Source organism: Maylandia zebra, linkage group LG23, assembly GCF_041146795.1.
Source record: "Maylandia zebra isolate NMK-2024a linkage group LG23, Mzebra_GT3a, whole genome shotgun sequence".
NCBI lineage: Eukaryota > Metazoa > Chordata > Actinopteri > Cichliformes > Cichlidae > Maylandia > Maylandia zebra.
The window spans coordinates 339,077-345,390 of NC_135188.1; the positions used below are offsets into that span (position 1 = coordinate 339,077).

Sequence of the window (6,314 nt, forward strand, 5' to 3'; positions counted from 1 at the left end):
TAAGTAGAGCATTGTGATTGGCACAAAGGTTTTTCAGATCTGGGCAGTTGGAGTCAGTTGATGACTTCAAAATCATCCTTTCTGACTGGATAATTAAAGCTCTCAGCATCTATCGGTCTGTAGTTAATTTCCCCACCTTTTAACTAACGTTTAACTAACCTAGTCTCATTTAATGTCTCTGTTTATAGTCTGTATAGTTTATCTCCCCACGAATACACTCAAAGTAGTCTTAAAATAAAACCCACAAAACAGTTCAAGATTTAATACTTTTTATTTGCTCATTTAATGCCAGTTGCCCTGTTTTTCTGTATGTCACTCATTCGCTTATACTTGGGCAAAAAGGACCAATTTGTACACTAGTATAGTGTATTTTTTCCCTCTATCTCTCTATGTCTGTCACACACAGAGACCAACACACAGACATGTATATGCTCATTATTGCTGTTCAAACTGATGGTCAAATTTCCAAGCACCACCTGAACGCCTCATCTGTTTTTAACCTATCACTGGACCAACTGTCGTCATTCCGCTTTGCTCTCTGCTGTGGTAAGTACAGTACACTCAGTACTGCAATGTTTTATTTTTATGATGGAAAAAATACATGTTTGACATTTAAACTCACATATCAAGTCCAACAGAGTTAAAAACAATTCAAAGAAGAAAGAAAGAAAAAAGAATAACCTTCGCTATCATTTATATACGTTTATTACGTTTTGCTGTTAGCAGCAGTGCTAACGCTAGCTTCAATGCTAATGCTAGCAACAATGCTAACGCTAGCTATAGTGCTAACACTAGCCTTAGCAGTTGTTAACTGACAAAAATAATATTCCTGTGATATTTCTTGCCGGTCAGTGAGACAAAAGTAAGAAATTAGCTTTATTATTGCCATTGTGGCTCAGTTTTAACAGTAAGAGTGCTAGCGCTAGCGCTAGCAGCATTGCTAACACTAGCTGCAATGCTAACGCTAGCTGCAATGCTAACGCTAGCTGCAATGCTAACGCTAGCTGCATTGCTAACACTAACTGAAGTGCTAATGCTAGCCGGAATGCTAGCGCTAGCAGCAATGCTAAGGCTAGTAACAGTCTAACAGTAGCCTTACATAAGTGGCAATACTTCAGTTAACTAGTTTGAATTGTAAAATGACTGCTGTATCAGTTGGTGTGCTATAATTACCCTGCTGACTAGAAGTTCAGTGTATCATGTCGTGTGGGCTTTGTATTTCTGTTAGTCTGATAACACTGTACAGACAACTAACGTATTATTTCTCGTTTCTTTCAGGAACCTGACTGACACTGTGCTTTGCCTGGTAGGTGTGCACATACTGTAAGAGAAGTAGACCAAAATAAAAAAATAATATGACTAATATAAGCTGTAAAGTGATGGGTTCAAACTTTGTGCTAGACCTTTTAAACACAATTTTATAATAAATACACATAAATGCAGCTTAACAATTGGGCTAAAATATTTTTTTCGTACATTTTTGTAGTCACACTACATGTGATTAATTAATGATTCACTCAATCATATTTGTATTTAAAAATATTATTGCTGAATTTAATTAAATATTTATTCTTTTAAAAAGTGCCCAATTATGCAACTTTTTGCACATGGCAGCCGACAACAGTTTAGCTTGAATATTTGTTTTGTCCTTTTGCAGTAGTCACATTTAGTTCATACAATTACCATGTGATATAATTTTAATAAAATTATTTTTTTTTCTTGTTTTTTGTTCAGAGTGTGTAGAAGAAGAAGAACAAGGACCAGATCTCCAGTCTTCTCTCTCACATCCCAACCCCCCAACCCCTCTATCCTCTGTCCTGCTCCACCTATTGTCTCTGCCTTCTTTCCATCTGTATTTCACTCTGTGGTTTGTGAGAAATTTTGCCAAACCAACAATCCTTTTGCGGTTTGATTTAAAGCTGTGTCTCTCCTGCTCTGTCTGTTCTCTCTGCTAAATTTTCTCTCTACCTGTTTTTCACTCTTGGCTTGCTGCTGAAAAACGCCAAGCGACACAGTCCTCCTGTGTCTTCTCCAATCTTCACATGTAAGATCCAACAGTGTGAGGCACATAGCAGCCAGAAACTGTAATGCCACAGAACAGAGAGGCTTCATCATCACCATCTTCATCACTGTACGATCAGAGCGTGAGACTTCACATCTGGAGCACAGGAGACATTCTGTGATAAGTCCTCCTTCTAGCTTGTCCCACAAGCAGTCGGTGAGATTTACTCACAACAAAAAGGGTTAATGACATAATTTCCATGAAAACATGTGTTCATTCTTTGTAAACTGTTTAAATTGTGTTTTCACTTGACCTTAGGAGTGTTAGAGTGTATTGTAATGTCTGTACTCAGGTGTTTCCCTCTGTGATCCATCCCCTTCAGAGCTGAGACACTCAGGACTGAACAGACTGCACAGTTTCTGTGACTGAGCCTCCAAAACACCTTCTTTGAAACCACTCATGATAGAAGGGCTTTATATTTGCAGCAGCACTACTACAGGTATTCAGTTTATTACAGGATGTGTTTGTTTCTTAGGACCAGCTCTGAGTGCACACTACCTAACATATACACCTTTCTGTTCACTACAAACCAACTACTCTGGATCATATGGCCAGTTGGCAGGAATGTTGCTGCAGGAAAACATCCCTGGAGATCACCATCATTGTCAGACTGACTGTGCCTCCTCTGTGCAGTGTCAAGATCCTCCCTAAATGAGTGTGTAAGTTAACATTTTCATTATTTTATTCCCTTTGACAAGACAAGTATCACTGATATTTACATTTACAACTACATATGTTGCTGTTTTCTGCTCTTCTTTTAAAGTTCTCAGCTATCCTGCTTCTGTGCTGCTTGCCACACATCAAACTCTGGCCGGATGACAGGGAGGATCCACTCTGAAGTCACTGGACATGATGAGGATCATATGGGACGTCATAGTTTCACAGTAACATTGTGCTCTGTGATTACAGGTTTTAAATGGATACAATGACTGCCTCTCTCTGATCAACAGGCTAAAGGATTGTTTTCATTGTTAGTGCTCTGTACAATGTATGCTTATTTAGTATTTCATCACAGAGCAAACCTTTATTTATTTAACATATTTTTATTTTGTTTTAATGTTGAATTAACTGTAGGGATTTTTTTAAGTGGGCACTCGGGATGTCATATGACCAGAAATGTGGTAACTGGAATTCAACAGTATGGAAGAAAAAATCTGCTAAGAACAAAACACACACAAAACCCCCCAAGAAAATTCAAATTCATTCCATGTAATCCAATCTAAAACATTTTAAACTGCTGAACAGCAACACAAACAGTGTTAAAAAACAGTGTTAACAGAATGATTATGATGAGTTTGTACCAAAGTTTCAGGTCACATGGCACACCTAGTGTGTAGTGTGGGGTATCAGCTGGTAAGTATAGGTTTTTTCATATTTGTGTCCTTAGAGTTCAGATAGATAAAGACTTGTGTATAATAATTAGTCATAAGCACAACTCAAAGTCAGGGACTAACTAAATTTGGGACTTTGGCTACGTTCACACTGCAGGTCTTAATGCTCAATTCCGATTTTTTGATCAAATCCGATTTTTTTTACTGCTCGTTCACACTACAAATAAAATGCGACAGCAAACGTGCTCTAGTGTGAACGCTCAAAGCGGCCCGCATGCGCAAAAGAAGACGTCACACACAACGCGCTCTGTTTAGACCCAGAGCAACAGTGTTGTTTGACTGATGGCCCTTAATATAAAGACTTCGGACTTCACGTTTCCCAATTTTTGCTTTAAGTTGTTTTGTTATTTACATAATAATGTAAATAACCTAATAATGATCCTTATTGCTGTTTAAGAGAGGAGCGGTGCTTCAAAGGATTAAACAGTACAAATAAAATGTTTACGTTGTCTTCCCAACAGTTTCACTGACATCTACGCTGGATGGCCAGGAAGCGTTCGCGATGTCGTATCGGGTGCTTCTCCGGCGCTGATAATTGGCTTCAGTCTTGTGTCGGTGACGTAAAAGACGGATTTAATGCAACTTGACCGTTCAAACAGCAGTCGCTTTCTAAAACATCGGATATGTATCGGATTCAGTACCACATACGAAAGTGACCCAGATCGGATTTGAAAATATCGGATTTGCGCCGTTCACACTGTCATAGCATGATCAGATATGGGTCGCATAGGGTCAAAAAAATCGGATTTGATGCACTTTCGCCTGCAGTGTGAACGTAGCCTTTGTGTCTGAGCCCAGGTTAAAACACTGTGTAAAAAAGCATTTAGCGGCATGGCTGAACAATGCTGTAAACTATTGATACTTATTTATCCATGTTCACAAAAAGGACTAATGTTTTTATTTGATTATTTGCATGTGTTAAACTGTGTCACCACCTTACGCTTTCATTTGAGTTTACTCAAAAGTCTCTATACAGTTCTCTTTTACCACTGTGTGGACTCTGTTTACATTAAAACATAAAAAAAGAATGAGTAATAAAGAGATGTGTAGACAGATCAGTAGATTAAGTAGACCAATAGAAACAGTTGTTCAGCCATGTTCTAAGAAACCAACACAGTTTAAAGGTTCAGGATTGTGGTTTTAAAAGTGGAATTTTCATGTATTTCATATGTTGCTTATTATTTTTATTTACTTATTTAATTTAGTTATTTTTATTTTTTCTACTAGTCCTTTTCAGAAAGAAGCTGTAAAATATGACTTAAGATTTTTATGTTATTTTCTATGACATACAAAACAAATTGATGTATATAATACCGGTACTATTAAACATGATATACATATGTGTATATGTCTGAAAAACATTATGCTGTATATGAAAGTTTGTATTTTCTCCAGAATGTTTGTTCATCTTTTCAGTTCAATTTAACAAATTTGTTTTTACATTTATTTTTATTATTTTTTTTATGAATTAGAGATTTATAAAACATAATTCCACTCTTTAAGTGATTAGAAGAATATGAACTTTTGTTATTCATTCAGAGGTTTGCTGACTACATTTTCTTTTTGTCATTACTCATCTTTTTCTAATTAAAATTTTAAACATTTTCAGTTATTTTCCAACTTCTTCTGTGTGAACATCAGCTTTCAAAAGTTCAGCACTTTTGTTTTCAGGTTAAAAATTCTTTATTTTCCAGCTAATTCAACATTTTTAGCTTAATATTCAGCAATTAATTCATTTCAGTGCATACATTCAGATTCAAGCATTCACACTGCAGTTTCTTCAGAAAATGCACTTTCTAGTTATATTTTATTTTTCCGTACGTTTTTTGAAAGCCTACTCCTTCAAAACCGTTCAACTTAGAAAAACCATTCAAACATCGTTAGATTCCTATTATTTTGGACATGACTGCTTCTATTTTTCTCATTTTTAACATTTATATTTTTAATTTTATTCAACTTTATTCAACAAAAATTTATAATGTATTTCAATGGGGAGACCCTTCAAATCCTCATTCAACTTACTCATTTTTAAACTCTTACTACTTCCACATACATTGACATAGAGCCACCATTCAAACTTTAAAACGAAGACAAGACATTCAACTATTCAACTTGTATTTATCTTTTCAATATCTATTATACTTTTTCTTCAGTTCCAGTTTAAGTTTCATGATGTTTTTTCACCCGTTTCAGAGTTTATAATGGGTGTGTATGGGACGGAATGTTGGGGCTAGAGTGAGGCAGCTCAACTGCTAGAGTGAGAGGAGCAAAAAAATTAATCTTAAAATCTTTTTTAAAACTGCTGCTGTGTCCGCAGCGTTTGCTCTACAGGTATGATTTTACCCTCAAAACGTAGGCATCGCTGTCCTCTTTCATCCAATGTGTTTACTATTGTACTAGGTGTTATGGTTCTTTCATAAATGTCACCAATGCACAGCCTCCTCCCTCCAACTCTTCCATAGACTCTAATGTTAAATTGGCTCAGAAGGTTGGTTTGAAAATCAGAAGAGCATGGTGTCTTTCCACTGTCACCACGTCCATATAATAAACTCCACAGACATGAAAACTGAGAATTTGGTAGACTAGACATTGCTGTCGCTCACCGTGAAAGAATTTTGTCAATACGACTTTTACTTTTCATTTGGGAACGATTTGTTTCGGCCTGACTTTTCTGTTCATTTTAAGCAGCAAAAGTGAGGTGCATGTCTGTGTACGTGTGTATGGAGCCATTGGGTGCGGTCACTATAGCAACCAGGCTCACACCTGCCTGCTTAACGAGCTCTGCCTGCCACTCTGCCAAGATTCATCTTAAACACTTCTCTTTCAACTGCTGCTGTGTCCACAGTGTTAAAGCCATCATT

The 6,314-nt window shown here is 36.7% G+C and overlaps 1 long non-coding RNA gene across 1 annotated transcript; it reads left to right on the forward strand.

The window, feature by feature from the left end:
* The first annotated feature begins 1,928 nt into the window (after positions 1-1,928).
* On the forward strand, positions 1,929-5,061 carry LOC143415081 (uncharacterized). The gene is made up of 4 exons (XR_013095691.1): positions 1,929-2,218; positions 2,385-2,501; positions 2,618-2,721; positions 2,826-5,061. It is a non-coding gene; the product is annotated as an uncharacterized LOC143415081 (long non-coding RNA).
* The last annotated feature ends 1,253 nt before the right edge of the window (positions 5,062-6,314 follow it).